Source organism: Periplaneta americana, chromosome 2 (genome assembly GCF_040183065.1).
Source record: "Periplaneta americana isolate PAMFEO1 chromosome 2, P.americana_PAMFEO1_priV1, whole genome shotgun sequence".
NCBI classification, from domain to species: Eukaryota; Metazoa; Arthropoda; class Insecta; order Blattodea; family Blattidae; genus Periplaneta; species Periplaneta americana.
This window is the reverse complement of record NC_091118.1, coordinates 84997091-85015364: the sequence shown is the minus strand read 5'-3', so window position 1 is coordinate 85015364 and position 18274 is coordinate 84997091.

The window sequence follows — 18274 nt, the reverse complement described above, 5'->3', positions numbered from 1 at the left end:
GAGCTGCTCTCAAATTTTACACCTCTAGTTGGTTAATTTTATATCCTTTTTATAACTCTGACGAATTTTTTGATTGTACAGACTCTTTGTAATTGTTCCATCGCAACTGCAGAGGTTATATCAGCGTCACTGGTGTACCGAAATTTTGTCCCGCAGGAGTTCTTTTACATGCCAATAAATCTTCTGACATGAGCCTGTCGCATTTAAACACACTTAAATGCCATCGACCTGGGCCATGATCGAACCCGTAACCTCGAGTATTGAAGGCCAGCGCTATACCAAGTATGCTACTGAGGTCGGCTTGTTCCATTTTAACTGATCTTGTCTATACATATTGTTTTTAGACATGTAATTTGAACTATTAAACTATTAAACTTTTGGGCATTCCAACGATCTCAGTTTGGAGTAGCCAGACACCCCAACAGAGTAGAGCTCTTCAAGTTGTACGATTTTGTCCTGATGATGAAATCTGTACATAGTTCCTAATCGTTGGATGTAAAGTTCCAATACCCAAAATACAGTTTTTCAAATAATGTACTTTTTTTTAATTTGATCAGATTTAAATAATTTATCTAACTTTACTGATATTTGTATGAAGTTTATTATTGTGTTCTGAAAATATCCATATTCTAACTGGTACTGCAGATAACAGATAAATTTTTGTTGAAGAAATTTTGATATAAACATTTTCAAGATATTTTTCACAAAATACTGCTGCTTATATTTCATTTTATAGTTAGACATGGCTACTTACCTTATCATCAATATAATAATGTATTTCAGTTTTATACTTGAAAATTTGTTGGCAACTGGATACAAAATATTACAGGACACTAAATCTACATCATGAAAATTAAATATTTCCTTATTATGTTTGCAACAAGGGTGTCATAACAGCCTGAGTAAAATACTATTTTATACAAATGATTTTATATAATCGTAATTCTCACGCTTAAAATGTTTATATTGGTTAAGTTCAGAAATAAGTTTCAAGAGATTAACAAATGATATAAAATTGTAAGCTCACGTGTTGTTTTAATAATGTCTTTATTATAGCAAAATGAAATGAGTTTAGAAAAATAAAAAATATAAATACTTATAATACCGTTGATTATTTAGTAGATAACAACTAATTAAAAATTCTCTTGCCCTTTACAAATAGACTTCTTGGAACATTCTAAGAACGTTACAATTATTTACAAATATAACATATTACTACGATTTAAATTTATTAATAAATCAGTGTCGTTTTAGGCGTAATAGATCAACTATTGATCAGATATTTTGTATTCGACAGATAATGGAGAAAAATGGGAGTATAAAGGTACAGTGCATCAATTATTCATAGATTTCAAAAAGGCATATGACTCGGTTAAGGGAGAAGTTTTATATGATATTCTTATTGAATTTGGTATTTCCAAGAAACTAGTTCGATTAATTAAAATGTGTCTCAGTGAAACGTACAGCAGAGTCCGTATAGGTCAGTTTCTGTCAGATGCGTTTCCAATATTCACTGTGGGCTAAAGCAAGGAGATGCACTATCACCTTTACTTTTTAACTTTGCTCTAGAGCAGCGGTTCCCAAACTTTTTCAGCAACGGAGCCCTTTTTGAAGCAAAAGTTTCTCGTGGAGCCCCAGGAAATGTTTAGTGTTTACTTCTATCTGTATATGTTCTATGAAGCACAATACACACGATACGTATACGGAAGTATGAATAATAAGGTATATATATTATTAAAGGAAACAATAGTAATACAGAACTGGAGGCAATATTATTTAAATCTACAAAATGATAATTATAAGTAATACCGGTAGTTAAAATATTTAAAAAATAATACAATGTTACATTCACACCTGAATTAATGTGAAGAATGTGCCTGTTTCTTGCGACAGAGTTTGTTAATGTCCGGTGTCACAGAAGTCAGTTGAAGATGCATATCGTCTTCTGCATTCAAACAAGCCATACATTTTATTTTTATAGCCGAGTACTTCGAAAAGGCCGTTTCACAGAGGTATGTAGTACCAAAAGCCAGTAAGAGCAATTTAGCTTTTGAACTTAATATCGTCCACATCTGTGGAGTAACGGTCAGCGTGTCTGGCCGCGAAACCAGGTGGCCCGGGTTCGATTCCCGCTCGGGGCAAGTTACCTGGTTGGGGTTTTTTCCGGGGTTTCCCTCAACCAAATATGAGCAAATGCTGGGTAACTTTCGGTGCTGAACCCCGGACTCATTTCACCGGCATTATCACCTTCATCTCATTCAGATACTAAATAACCTAAGATGTTGATAAAGCATCATAAAATAACCTATTAAAAAACTTAATATCGAAAGATCCTCCCCTAACAGCACAAAACTCGGGAAGATATTTGCTTTTAAATGATGCCTGACAGTGGCTGTCCCAAACCATGCCTATAAGTTTAGTATTCTGCCGCATTGAACGCTGCTGATTTTTACTTAGAAAATGGATCTACAATCCACTCATATTTCTTTCGAATCGATTCCTGAGTGTCCCTTGGAAAGTATGAATTCATATTTTGAAGCAAATTATCATAGTGCTCTTTTATTACTGCTAAGAATGAGTTATTCATTATGTTATTTTCTTCTATAAAGTTTGAAGTCAATGAGAAACATGTCAGATCGTTATTCTAGACTCTAGAACGTATTCTTTTTCTTCAGTGAGGCAATTTTGTCATTAGCATTGAATATAGTCTTCTGTTTCCTTTGTATCGATGTGCTGAATTCGTTATTTTTTTAACGTGTGCCAAGTAACATAATTTGCACAACCATTCCTGATCATTCAAATAATCTGCTGGCAAACTCTTTTGGTCATTCAAAAGTGAAGACAACGCTTATCACGCGACAACCATCTTACTTCTGTGTGTAATAAATTGTAATAACAATGACTTGTGTATACTTCCCATACCTTCATACAGGATTTTAAGTAACCTTAACAAAGTTGATAATCTAGACGACGTTGTCTAGTACTAGCTATAATAACGTTGTTTTTTTTTTCATTGTGAGGGCGTGTCGGTGTAGTACACAATGATTACTTGTGCAGTTTTTTCAAACTTTCTTGATCCTTGTAACAGCTCCAGCAACAGGACTTACCATGGTCTTTGCGCCATCTGTGCATACATCAATGCAATTATCCCATGGTATCGATGAAGAATGGATAGAACAGAGAAAAATTCCCTCCGGTATCAGGACTCGAACCTGGGTTTTCAGCTCTACGTGCTGACACTTTATCCACTAAGCCACAACAGATTCCAGTTCCGATGCCAGATCGAATGTACTTCGGTACATCATAATAAAACCATGGTATTGAGTTTTCAATGAAGACATCTATCAGGGAAAAAAATTCAGTACTGCTTGTGGAGGATGGCAATGACTTGCAGAACAAAATATCTTCATGAAAAGAACCTGAAAATTCGTACCGCACAAACGTCATCAGTAGAGCTAATCCTGCAACGTTCGTTGATTCGTCAAGTTGTAGCAAAAATTTCGTTTGACTGATACGGGAAATTATAGTATTTTTAACATAATTTGACAGATCCTGGATCTCTTTACGCACAGTGTTATTTGATAAGGTCACACTGGAGATCAAGTTTGCAGTTTTTTCGTCCAACATGCACTTCACTATCTTCACTAATAATGGTTTTATAAGAATTTCGGCAAGGGTGTGAGGTTTACCAGTAAGACCCAGGTCATGACTAACCAAGTACGACGCTTCCAGTGCTTTATAGTTATTTGTCTTTACAAGAGATAATATTTTTGTCTGAGCTGCATGGAGTTCGTCACATTTTCTTTTCAAGTAGTCTGCACATTTATTTGTGAAGTCAGTATGAGTTTCGAAATATTGTCTAAGCTTTCTCAGGGAACACAGAACTATTGGGCAAAACTTTGTTACATATCACACACTGTGGACGTCCATCAGCAAATTCAGTGAATCGCATATCCAAATATGAATCACAATATTTTTTTGTTTTACTTCCTTTCGGTACCTCTACACTAGGCATCGTAAACTTTGAAGTAGGATCATGTGCAGCATATTCTGAACTCAATTCCAAAGAATTCGCACTATCTTCTTCGAAAGTAAGGTTACACCTGTTGTTATCCCCCTTTGACTGAGCACAGGTTGATGGCTGATGACTCTAGTAGAGATATTATTGCTGTTTCTACCTATCAAGAAGAAATCAAACTACGAGTACTTTCTGAGAAAGTACTTTTCGCTTGATGGAAGTAGTTAACGTTTTTCGCACTAGAGGCTAGATGGAAGCAGAAATTTTTGTCATCTTCATAACTGCCGCGGTCGGAGCCCCTGAGACTCACTTGCGGAGCCCCAAGGGCTCCGCGGAGTACACTTTGGGGACCGCTGCTCTAGAGTATGCCATTAGGAAAGTCCATAATAACAGAAAGGGTTTGGAATTGAACGGTTTACATCAGCTGCTTGTTTATGCGGATGACGTGAACATGTTAGGAGAAAATCCACAAACGATTAGGGAAAACACGGGAAATTTACTTGAAGCAAGTAAAGAGATAGGTTTGGAAGCAAATCATGAAAAGACAAAGTATATGATTATGTCTCGTGACGAGAACATTGTACGAAATGGAAATATAAAAATTGGAGATTTATCCTTTGATGAGGTGGAAAAATTCAAATACCTGGGAGCAACAGTAACAAATATAAATGATACTCGGGAGGAAATTAAACCCAGAATAAATATGGTAAATTGTTATTATTCGGTTGAGAAGCTTTTGTCGTCTAGACTGATGTAAAAAATTCTGAAAGTTAGAATTTGTAAAACAGTTATATTACCGGTTGTCCTGTATGTTTGTGAAACTTGGACTCTCACTTTGAGAGAGGAACAGAGATTAAGGGTGTTTGAGAATAAGATTCTTAGGAAAATATTTGGTGCTAAGAGGGATGAAGTTACAGGAGAATGGAGAAAGTTACACAACGCAGAACTACACGCATTGTATTCTTCACCTGACATAATTAGGAACATTAAATCCAGACTTTGAGATTGGGCAGGACATGTGGCACGTATGGGCGAATCCAGAAATGCATATAGAGTGTTAATTGGGAGGCCGGAGGGAAAAAGACCTTTGGGGAGGCCGAGACGTAGGTGGGAAGATAATATTAAAATGGATTTGAGGGAGTTGGGGTATGATGATAGAGATTGGATTGATCTTGCTCAGGATAAGGACCTATAGACCAATTAGTATTCTTCCTGTTCTCTCAAAAGCTTTGGAAAGAATTGTCCACAAACAACTGACAGATTACCTCAATACTCACAATATTCTTGACCCTTACCAATCAGGCTTCAGAACGGGACACAGCACATCGACTGCACTGCTTAAAGTGACTGAGGATATACTTGAAGCTTTAGACAAAGGACAGATCACAATACTAACACTTTTAGACTACTCCAAAGCCTTCGACACTGTAGATGTTGACTTACTAATTGCAAAATTAAGATTACTGCATTTTTCTGATAATGCGTTAGCGTGGATGGACTCCTATCTTCGTGAACGCCAACAGTGCGTGTGTATTAATAATCGTTATTCCACTTGGCGTACCACGAAGACTGGCGTACCACAAGGCTCTGTCCTAGGACCTTTACTATTTTCTATTTATATTAATGATATTTCTTCTAATCTAACATCCTGCCGACACCATATTTATGCTGACGACATACAAATCTATCTGCATACTCGACCTAACTACATAAATGACGCCATAACTAAAGTTAATGATGACTTGAATTCTATATCCATATGGTCGAAAACGCACGGACTTAATTTAAATGCAAGTAAATCGCAGGCAATCTTAATAGAACATCAAAGATCGAAGTGTGACAAACAAAATTTGCCACCGATAATTGTAAATAATACTACTATTCCATACAGTACGACTGTGAAGAACCTTGGTATTTATATGGATTGTCACCTGGAATGGAATGAACAAGTGAATCACACTTCCAAAAAAAATATTTTCCATTATTCACTCATTAAAGCGACTGAAGAACTTTCTTCCTGATAAATTAAAATTAATCCTTGTACAAACACTCGTGATGCCACACTTTGACTACTGCGATATTACATTAAGTAACCTAAATGCAAATTTGAGCAACAGGCTACAACGTGTGCATAATGCGTGCGTCCGTTATATTTGTAATATTCGTAAGTATGATCATGTTTCCCCGTCTTTCCAAACTCTGTCTTGGCTAAGGCTAAGCGATCGACGAGCCCTGCATTCTCTTGTTCTCTTATTTCAAATTCTGCGCACCGCTACCCCAATCTATTTGGCTTCTCGTTTTCAAAATTTATCCGCATATCATCAGCTAAGTACAAGATCTCATTATAACAATTTACTCATTATACCCTACCACAAGACATCTTTATATTCTTCATCCTATACAGTTTCAGTTGCTAGAAATTGGAACTCGCTTCCGAGTGATATAAGGGGTTGTTGGACAATAGCTTCATTTAGGTCAAAATTACATAAATTCTTACTTAACAGATGAATTGCTGATTAATATTTGGTACTTATAATGAAACTAACATCTGTCCATTCTTATTATTATTATCTTTAATTTCTCTAAATAGATTTTCAAAACCTCTAATGGCAATTACATTAATATTCTCATTATAGAAATAGAAATATATATATTCTTCCTGTAACATAATCCTAGTAAGCTTATATTAAATTAATTTTCATCATTTTACTAGCTATCTCAAATATTAAATTAATTATAATTCATTGAATTAAATTAGCTCATAAATTAAGTTACTACTTTACCTTATAGATTTATCTAAATTTAAATAAATGTGTAGTGAAGATTATTGCTGGAGAACCTTTTAAGTGTAGTGAAAATATTTGTAATTTAAATTTATGTTGAGTGGAAGAGAAGGCCTTATGGCCTTAACTCTGCCAGCGAAAATAAAACATTATTATTATTATTATTATTATTATTATTATTATTATTATTATTATGGCGGCTTATGTAAAGGCGGCAATGAACCTTCGGGTTCCTTAAAAGCCAGTAAGTAGTAAGTAAGTACAGTAAGTAAGTAAGTAATTATTTATTACTGTTATAAATATTATTTCTGAAAATTAAACTTTGTAAAGAGCAACACTAAATTATAAAATTTCTTGTCGAACAGAAAACCGGAAGGACTCTAATTTAACGATGTATTAATTGCGATTAAAATTATTTTATTATAAGGCACGAATCTAATAATGTAAACAATGTGACGTAATGCATGTAGCTGACTTAAACATTAAGGTACTGTTATGTTTGTAAGTGGAATTAATAATAGTGGTCTTCGAACACCATGTGGCCTGTGGTTGCGGGATCGTGACCCGCTCCAACATGCCTGTTTACGTCCCTCATCTGGATTTATTATATACCTCCTCAAGATAAAGCTCCAGCATTTTATATCAACAAGAATAATTGATCATTATATTATTCTCTTCCCATATCAGGGTAAGCTTGTTTAACTTGTTCAAAACTTCAACTTCTAAGTACAGTTTCTTGTTATCCATAGCAATTAACCAGATAATGTGCTGAAGTTGGTCGTTACCGAGTTCACGAGTTTAAATCTGACATTTCTATTCCTTATTTATTCGCATTTCAAAGCTTTCGAGACGTTTTATGGTTTCAGCATATCTATTGACGAAAAATTGATTTTAGGCGTATCGCCTGTCTTTCTATCTGTCCGTCCTTCTGTGTATATGATTTTTCCTGAGTAAGGAAAACAACTTTGTCCACATTCATGCGTCAATTTAATTGAAAGTAGAAAGTAATGCTAATTAAATACAATGATACGAACAGGGAGATAATGACGTCAGTAATTAAGGTAGACTTTGTTGAGCAAGTAGATTAGTGGCATGTATCCCCATTGTTAGAGACAAGATTTGGTGGGGTTTCATTACGAGATAGATTAGTGACATGTAGCCCCATTGTCAGTGGTAAGGTTAGGTAGATTTTGATGAGGAGATGAGTTGGAATGGAAGGGCACTATTGTCCAGCACTGCGACCTGTTACGATCTATTGCGCTAACCCTCAAGCTAAGCGCATTCAAAACCCACACCGGCTGAATACACTAATGTTATGTAATGACGACGAAATGGAGAAATGCTGACGAAATGATGTAAATATCTAATATGGTAAAAATGGGAGAATCCCAAGAAAACCTCAACTGCGACCTTGTCCGCCATAAGTATCACTATGCATGTTCAATGGAAAATCCCAGACCTGACCGAGAATCGAACCCAGGCTACTTGCATGACAGGCCGGAGGTCTGATTACTCTGCCACAGCAGGGATCGAGGAAATTGGATAGTGACATGTAGTCCCATTGTCAGTGACAAAGGTAGAGTTTGATGAGAAGAGATTAGTAATACGAGTATGCATCCCCATTGTCAGTGATAAGATACTTTAGATACAAGTAGGCACAACGTAATGGTAAAGTTACATAGAGAGTGATCAGGAGATGAGTTACTGGCATGTAGCCGCATTGTCAGCGACAAGGTTAAATTTTAGTTTGACGAGGAGACAGATTTAGATTATACAATTGCTTCGTGAGCAAAAATGATACAGGTGAATGTCAGGCCACTCAGGCCGATAATGCATATGTTCCAAATGATAATCAAAAAGACGTAAACGTCTGTTGAAAAAAAAACACAGATGCTAATTTACATTTTTGTGTCTTACATCGAATTATTTTACAAATGAAATGATACGGAGAGTTCATATCCAAAATCGCCTTTGTCAGGGATACATGCCTTCAATCGAAAATTGTATTCGCAAATAAATTTGAGCTTAAAGAAATCTAAACAGCAATTTTTCAAATTGAACAAATATTTAGCCATTAAATACAAAGCGTTGAAAAAAATTATCTTCAAATGAAGAACTTCTTCAAATTCAAACAAAAATATATCTACACGAATTACTGTGCTTAATTAACGCAACCCTAGCCTGAAAAAAGAAAAAGTATTTTTCTTTCAAAACTTCAGTTTTCTTTTGACCATTCCGCAAATATAATTATATACTTACTTTCAAATAGCTTTTAAGGAACCCGCAGGTTCATTGCCGCCCTCACATAAGCCCGTCATCGGTCCCTATCCTGTGCAAGATTAATCCACTTTCTATCATCATATCCCACCTCCCTCAAATCCATTTTAATATTATCCTCCCATCTACGTCTCGGCCTCTCTAAAGGTCTTTTTCCCTCCGGTCTCCCAACTAACACTCTATATGCATTTCTGGATTCGCCCATACGTGCTACATGCCCTGCCCTTCTCAAACGTCTGGATTTAAAAAGTAAATCCATGGTGCTACAGCCCTGAAGGGCCCAGTCCGACCAGCCGGCTGCTGGCCTCAAGCCCACATGCCGAACCAGAGGGGGACGATCATCCAACCAGAACGGAGGTATCGTGTGGTTAGCACGATGTTCCCTCCAGCCGTTATAGCTGGTTTGCTAAACCGGATTTTCGCTACCTATCGTAGCTCCCCAAGTGCATCACGATGCTGGGCGGGCACCGGTCCCATACACTGGCCGAAATTTCATGAGAAAATTTCTTCCCCCATGAGAACTGGAACCAGCGCGCATTCCGTAACGCGATTCCTAGGCAGGATGCCTTAGACCGCGAAGCCACGGCGCGGAACCGTCTGCATTTAATGTTCCTAATTATGTCAGGTGAAGAATACAATGCCTACAGTTCTGCGTTGTGTAACTTTCTCCATTCTCCTATAACTTCATCCCTCTTAGCCCCAAATATTTTCCTAAGAACCTTGTTCTCAAACACCCTTAATCTCTGTTCCTCTCTCAAAGTGAGAGTCTAAGTTTCACAGCCATACAGAACAACCGGTAATATAACCTGTTTTATAAATTCTAACTTTAAGATTTTTTGACAGCAGACTAGATGACAAAAGCTTCTAAACCGAATAATAACAGGCATTTTCCAATTTATTCTGTGTTTAATTTCCTCCCGAGTGTTATTTATATTAGTTACTGTTGCTCCAAGATATTTGAATTTTCCACCTCTTCGAAGGATAAATTTCCAATTTTTATGTTTCCATTTCGTACAATATTCTGGTCACGAGACATAATCATATACTTTGTATTTTCGTGATTTACTTCCAAACCTATCGTTTTACTTGCTTCAAGTAAAAATTTCCGTGTCTTCCCTAATCGTTTGTGAATTTTCTCCTAACATATTCACGTCATCCGCATAGACAAGAAGCTGATGTAATCCGTTCAATTCCAAACACTGTCTGTTATCCTGGACTTTCCTAATGGCATATCCTAGAGCGAAGTTAAAAAGTAAAGGTGATATTGCATCTCCTGGCTTTATTCCGCAGTGAATTGGAAAGCATAATATAGAAACGGCCTATACGGACTCTGCTGTAAGTTTCACTGAGACACATTTTAATTAATTGAACTAGTTTCTTGGGAATACCAAATTTTATAAGAATATTATATAAATCTTCTCTCTTAACCGAGTCATATGCCTTTTTAAATCTATGAATAATTGATGTACTGCACCCTTATACTCTCATTTTTTCTCCGATATCTGTCCAATACAAAAAAATCTGATCAATAATCTATCTATTACGCATAAAACCACACTGATGATCCCCAATAATTTCATCTACGTACGGAGTTAATCTTCTCAAAAGAATATTGGACAAAATTTTGTACGACGTCAACAAATGTGATATTCCTCGAAAGTTACCACAGTCAGTCTTGTCCTCATTCTTAAAAATAGGTTCTGGACTCCTTTCATTGTTCTGGTACAATTTATATAATTATATAATCTCTGAAAGTTTCTTGTTACAAATAATTCAAAAGACGGAGAACCGTTCGAAGTAAGTCATTCTTAGAGGTATAATATAGCACTTTTGTACATGGACAGATGTCAATACTAGTTTTTAGTTTTACAACTTCCTCCTCAAACAGTTTGTACACAGACAGTCTGGACTCCTTTCATTGTTCTGGTATAATTTATATAATTATAAAATCTCTGAAATAGTTTCTTGTTACAAATAATTCAAAAGACGGAGAACTGTTAAAGGTAAGTCATTCTTAGAGGTATAATATAGCACTTTTGTACATGGACAGATGTCAATACTAGTTTTTAGTTTTACAACTTCCTCCTCAAACAGTTTGCACACAGACAGTCTGCATTTTCTTTGACAAACAATAGGCCTATACATATTATTCAGTACTGAAAATTATAAGATATGAGTAGTTGCTTTATGTGGAGTTGTGCAGAATTAATTACGTACATTTATTGAAAGAATTTTAATTAGAACTGAACTCAGATATCTTACTTTTAAATTACACGACAATATTTTGCAAAATGCAGGAAGTTTGCGGCGTAGCTCAGGCGGTAGAGCGTTTGCCTGGCGATCCGAAGTTGTGCACGGGCATGGGTTCGATTACCACTTGGGCTGATTATCTGGTTGAGTTTTTTCCGAGGTTGTCCACAACCGTACGACGAATGCCAGGTAATCTATTGCTAATCCTCTGCCTCAACTCGCCAAATACTATCTCACTATCACCAATTTCACCAATGCTAAATAAACCAGCAGTTGAAACAGTATCATTAAATAAAATGCAGAACACAAACTTATTACAAATTTCTTTGGAATGGTAGTTGAAGGCAATGGTTTATAAATGGGACGATAAAGTAACAAAGGATAAAAATGAGTGTTGTAATGCTGTTATTAAAAAGATATTTATAATTTCATTGAAGTCATTCACTATGCAGTCATTGTATACAAAAAGCCACTTTTTATTATCTCAAAAGAAAGATACTTAACTTCAATTATAAATTTTATGGTTTCGATTGATATAGGTCTATTGAATTAATTTTACAAATTTACATCATTTCTGTACTTATACTGTATTTTAAAACTTTCTAATGTTATTTTCTATTTACAAAATAACCATTAAAATGACAAGCATTCAAAGTACATTTGTGATTTGTAATGTTACGACATACTGAAAAATTTCCTCCCGTCTCATTCTAAACGTTTAAGATCTTGTTCACTCACGCGTAAAATATCAACAGGTGCATTGCTTTACTATGCCGCATATCTTTGCGTACAATTACGCGAGGTTGCCATCACCCGTCGACAGGTGCATAGATTCACTATAGCCTACTTCCTACTGCATACCTTTATGTGGAAGGGTTTGACAAAGGGAGATTCAAGGAGTACAAGGCGATACAGGCAGAATAAGGCGAATAAAAGGAGAACGATAGAAATGCAGGGAAAACAAGTGGAATACAAGAGAAACAAGAAAAATACAAGGAGAACAAGTGGAATACGTGGAAAAAGGAGAATACAAGGACAAGAAGGGGAATACAAGGATGAGAAGGGGAAGACAAAGAATACAAGGGAAATACAAGGAGAACAAGCGGAAGACTAGGAGAACAAGGAGAATAGAAGGGAAACAAGGGGAATACAAGGAGAACACGGCAAATACAAAGAGAACAGGGTAAATAAAAGTAGAATAAGGAGAATACAAGGAGAACAAAAGGTGTACATGGAGAACAAGGGGAATACAATGAGAACAGTATGCATACGAAGAGAAAGAGAGGAATACAAGAAGAAGAAGATGAATACAAAGAGGACAAGAGGGGGTTGCATTTTTATCTGAGAGCCAATTTCCAAGATCCTTTCACCGATACCTATTGAGGAGAAGGACGTAGTTCTACGTCAAAAATCCCATTTGTTAGTTTATGTGTTGTAAGAGATTCAGAATAAAATCGTGCGAATTCTTGAAGCTGACTGCCTATGTCATGTTACGGAAAATCTATATCTTCTGCTAAAGTATCGAAATATGTTTTTTCTCGTCACAATATTTTGTCTTTATATTTACTGTAGTAAGATATTATAAAAGAAACGCACAAAACGTATCTAATGAGGGAGAAAGTAAGTGGAAGTGTTTCTGATCGAATCCACTGGATACAACTTGCAGGTAACAAATTACAGCTGTGTGGCAGTTGATAAGAAAATTTATGTGTGCTTTGTATGGAGTGTAGCATTGCATGGGGCAGAAACATGGACATTACGACGAAGTGAAGAGAAGCGAATAGAAGCATTTGAAATGTGGATATGGAGAAGAATGGACCATTTGAAATGGACAGATAGAATAAGAAATGAAGCAGTGTTGAAAAGAGCGAGTGAAGAAAGAGAGATACTGAAACTGATGAAGAAGAGGAAAAGGAATTGGTTGGGTCATTGGGTGAGGAGAAACTGCCTACTGAAGGATGCACTGGAAAGAATGGTGGACGGTCGGGGCAGAAGAAAATATCATATATGATAGACGACATTAAGATATATGGATCATATGCGGAGACAAAGAGGAAGGTAGAAAGTAGGAAAGATCGAAGAAATATGGGTTTGCAGTGAAAGACCTCCCCTTGGGCAGAACACTATGAATGGATGAACAATATATAGCATTTAACATGAATTTAGCACGACATACAGTATATGTTTATTTAAACTTTCGATTGACGAAGATACAGGGAAATTCACCAGCCTTTATTTACACCAGAAATATTTTGAGTGGAGCGAATAATAACTGAAAACATGATAGCATGCTGTGCAAAGTATCTATGCAACGTCTGATCTACATCTGAGGTAACAAAAGAAAGAGGAGCCAAAATGGGTGTCCTAGGTGGGATTGACTCACAAACGTGGACTTCAACTATCTAGTGTCGAAACTGTATCAAACATGATAACCTGCACATTATAATCGAATTCATATATGTGAAATGAACCTTACAGCAGATGACCTTATATCTATGCCGTGAGAATACTATAGTCAGTAAGGCGAGAGGATTGATGTGGTGTTTGGAGTGGCTCGAGGCTCCAGTGGCTGCTGAAAGAATACCGCAATACTACCTGACCAGGAAACATCGACATTTCATTGAATCTGTGTAGTTGATATTGTATCCAAAGCCTGTTTACACCACTCGGAATTTTACCCTCACCCTACATTTATTTGGGCTGTCATTAGATGGATACATAGCAGAATTAACATGATATGAAGAGGTACCACGCTGGGCTTCCATTTAAGACAAATAGAATATCACATTAACGAAGGGTAAGCATTTACCTCCCAATTAGGATTCATACACAAGACTGGCTTTCACGGAACATTAATGCTACTCACCTTAATCGCTTCTTAGCATAAAATGTTATATATATTATTATAATATACCGAAGTACATATGACATTTCCATGCAGATATTCTGCGTCATCATACGATGAAAGAGTAATAGAACGGAGAAAAATTCTCTTCGGCGCCGGGATTTGAACCCGGGTTTTCAGCTCTACGTGCTGACGCTTTATCCACTAAGCCACACCGGATTCCACCCCGGCGTCGGAAGAATCGTCTCAGTTTTAAGTTCCAACTCTTAGGTTCCCTCTAGTGGCCGCCCTCTGCACTACGTCATGGATATCTATGAACCTAGGACCGAAGTCCACACATGTGCTGAGGTGCACTCGTAACGAGTGACTAGTTGGCCGGGATCCGACGGAATAAGCGCCGTCTTAAATCATGAAGTGATTTACGCATATCAGCACATGTGTGGACTTCGGTCCTAGGTTCATAGATATCTATGACGTAGTGCAGAGGGCGGCCACTAGAGGGAACCTAAGAGTTGGAACTTAAAACTGAGACGATTCTTCCGACACCGGGGTGGAATCCGGTGTGGCTTAGTGGATAAAGCGTCAGCACGTAGAGCTGAAAACCCGGGTTCAAATCCCGGCGCCGGAGAGAATTTTTCTCCGTTCCATTACTCTTTCATCATAAAATGTTATGTTATATTTAACGACGCTCGCAACTGCCGAGGTATATCAGCTTCGCCGGTGTGCCAGAATTTTGTCCCGCAGGAATTCTTTTACATGCCAGTAAATCTACTGACATGAGCCTGTCGCATTTAAGCACACTTAAATGCCATCGACCTGACAATTTTCGTTCCATAAGAAACGTGGTGATAGTCGTTCGTTTAGCTTTTTCTCGTTTACGACATATAATAACTTGAAAATCAATGCTACTTATACCACTTCTTGCGCTCATTCGGATCCTCATAGTTCCGCGACACCGTATCACAGCCCTCGCATTAATGATCTAGTATATTTCCTTTTTCTCTTAACTCACATTAATACAGTACTCTTGCTGAAATACAAATTTCATTTGTTTAAAATATGTATTAACTTTGTGTCTCACCTTAAATATGATAGTGTGGATTCGAAATGAAGTGGTCGGAATAAAGAGCCATTGAGCAGTAGCTAGAGCCTGATCGCAAACTCGTGGCACCAACATGCGCGAGCTTCCTTCTCAGGCTTCGGAGTGGGAGCTCTGTGTGTACAAGCGACTGCTTACTCATAGAGCGTACTGTACTGTTCAAACACCCCCCAGCAAGATTCTTGGGCGAGTCCATGTAAGTGGATGGTAATTCGTCTTTCGCGCAGGTGCCACGGACTCTACAAACATTTCATATAACTAGTAGGAGAAAGCTGGGAGTAAGACTAAAGTCCCGTTTACATGGAGATAGTAAACAGTGATAGTTGTTCTCACGATAGTAACTATTTATTTATTTATTTATTTATTTATTTATTTATCTATTTAACCTGGTAGAGATAATAAAATTACAATTAATATTAAATTTGCACAATAAAAATCAAAGTACGAAAAGACTACCTGACTAATGAAAGCTAGACAATTTATCATAGAAAATAAGAATAAAGAATATTTTTGTATTTACTGAATTACAAATTAAACCGGATATTGAAATATGTTGTGATAGATTAAGATAACTATTTACCAGACACCATGTCTGAACTATCGTTGTACTCTCATCGTTTAAACTGCAAATTGTTTTTATAGCTACTATCAACGATATCTACAGATTTTGATATTACGAGAGTACTGCCTTGACAGTTCCTTAGACCCTTGAACTAGCGCAGTCCACACACCGTGTAAACAGTCACGTTGGTGCTTTTCATGATACCTGATAGTTGTTTGCAGTGCAATTTTTGAGCGTGTCGTGGTTACCAATGTCGCGATTTGACACACTTAAATAAGAAAGAAGGGGATTGCTTTTGAAGAATCACTGCTTTTGGCTTACTGAAGGCTTACTGCGGCTCACACACCGGGTAAACACAGTAAAAAATGAAAATAAACATAAAATATATGTTTTCTTTACTTTGACAATTCCCAGATTATACTTCGAATTTTAACCCGCAGTTTCTTTCTGTTCGGTAGGCTATATCAAACGACAAAAGAAAGTCGTTCTTGGGCAGCATCCCTCATTTGTCTAATCTTGTAATCCGGGTGGGATAAATAAGAAGTAGGCGCTTTTCTTCCGGATACTTCTGGATGATGTCATGAAAACAGTTCCAACCATTTTCTCCCAGCAAGTCCACATAACTTGTTGAAAGGGTTTTTAATGTTATTTTCATCACAAAAAGTGTGTACTGAGGGTCCAAGTACTTTTCCGTTACTGGCATGCTCATCTGTGCTAGTCTAAAAATCCTGTTCTTGATCAGAGGTCAAAATCGATGGTCTGTCAAACGTTTTTGTATTCTTTCCACTAATTTGGTGGTTTCTTAGTGTGCTTCGTGGGATTTTAATTCGCGCTGCTGTCGTCCTTACAGGCATTCCTTGAGCTATAGCTTATATTGTCTGCTGCAATAGCTCTTCGGTCCAAAGTGCTCTCGTTTTCTTTAGCTTTTCCATCTAAAATAATAGGGAAATGATATTACTAGAGATACGTAGTTTTCACAAACCACGGATTCGCCAAATGCAGTTTTTCAGCTGATAAAATCGAACATTCTATGTTTCAAGTCCTTTCGTGTCAAAATAACGCAAGTTTAAGCTCTCTAAATAACTGAAACTTTTGTGTGTAGGTATTAAAATAGTATATTTTAACAAATAAACACAATTATTATGCTAAAAATAATTAATTAAATTAAATTACGAATTTAGAATAATTATCGTAGCTTTGATAATTGTCTTCACAATTTTCTCATAAAGAAATTACTGTATACCTATTACTGAACGTCTTTATGAGGCTCACAATAAGAAAAAACTTGAAGAAAATTCATGTTCCAAATAAGGCCCATGGGCCTTTGCAATGACATATACCATGTTCATTTATGTTAAGTTACCAAAAATACAGAAGGTTTATTAAAATACATCGAAATAATAGCGACAACAGCTTCAGACGTCATTCGCTGTTCAATTGAAGCAAACATGGCGAAATCGTTCACTTAAAGCTGTTGTAGTTTCTGGTCTAGCCATTAGAGCCCAGGAACTGTCAGAAACATTAAGAAACTAGTGGAAATTGTAATGTTATCTTAATAAAATGACAGATGGGCCTTATTTAAAACCGGGCTTTATTTGGCTCATGTACCTTACTAATAGCGAGTGCCTGACTGTTCGTCATTAAACCATTGTGTAACGGTATAGAGAAGTATAATTCTACAATTTTCAGAAATTCTGAATACTGTTCCACAGAAACACACAATTTACTCGGATTTTGAGTCAAAGCTTATCTTTAGAATTTTCCTTTTTGTTGTCCAATAGGAAAGATTTCAATTTGGTCACCTGGTCATCTAGTTCGTAAGACATAATTATCTTGGAGCCATTTGAGAGTCATTTTGACATTATCCCACAAATTATTTCAATATTCCAAATTTCTGTTCGACTGCATTCAAAATCGTGGACTTCCATCCTTTCAACCCCGACTTCCTTCTTACACTATAAAATCATGGACCGTAGGCTAAATCCGCGGCATATGGCAACCCTAATTATGAATGCCCGCTTAACGTAAATTATTATATACTCGTGTATTATCTAACTTAGAAACTGATATTAACATTCTCTGTAAATTCAAAGTAGTCTACAAATATCACACTGCTATAAAAATTAAACTTATAACAACCCCAACTTGAAAATTTGAATTTAATATCAAATATTATATGCAAAAAAAAACATTAAAACTTAAGGCTAACTTATCGCTTTCCATTTCATCGTAGCTATAAATAAGAATTTCTCGCACTTCTTTTTTAATTACTAACATTGGGAGATCCAAGTAATATGTATATAAATATTTAGAATCAGAATTTTCTTGTCGATCCATAATTTTCTTAAATTTTCTGTTCCTGGGCATACAAATATTATAAAACTACTTTATAAATATATGAAAATATTCTGCTGTAAACTACTGTAACATTGTAAATTAT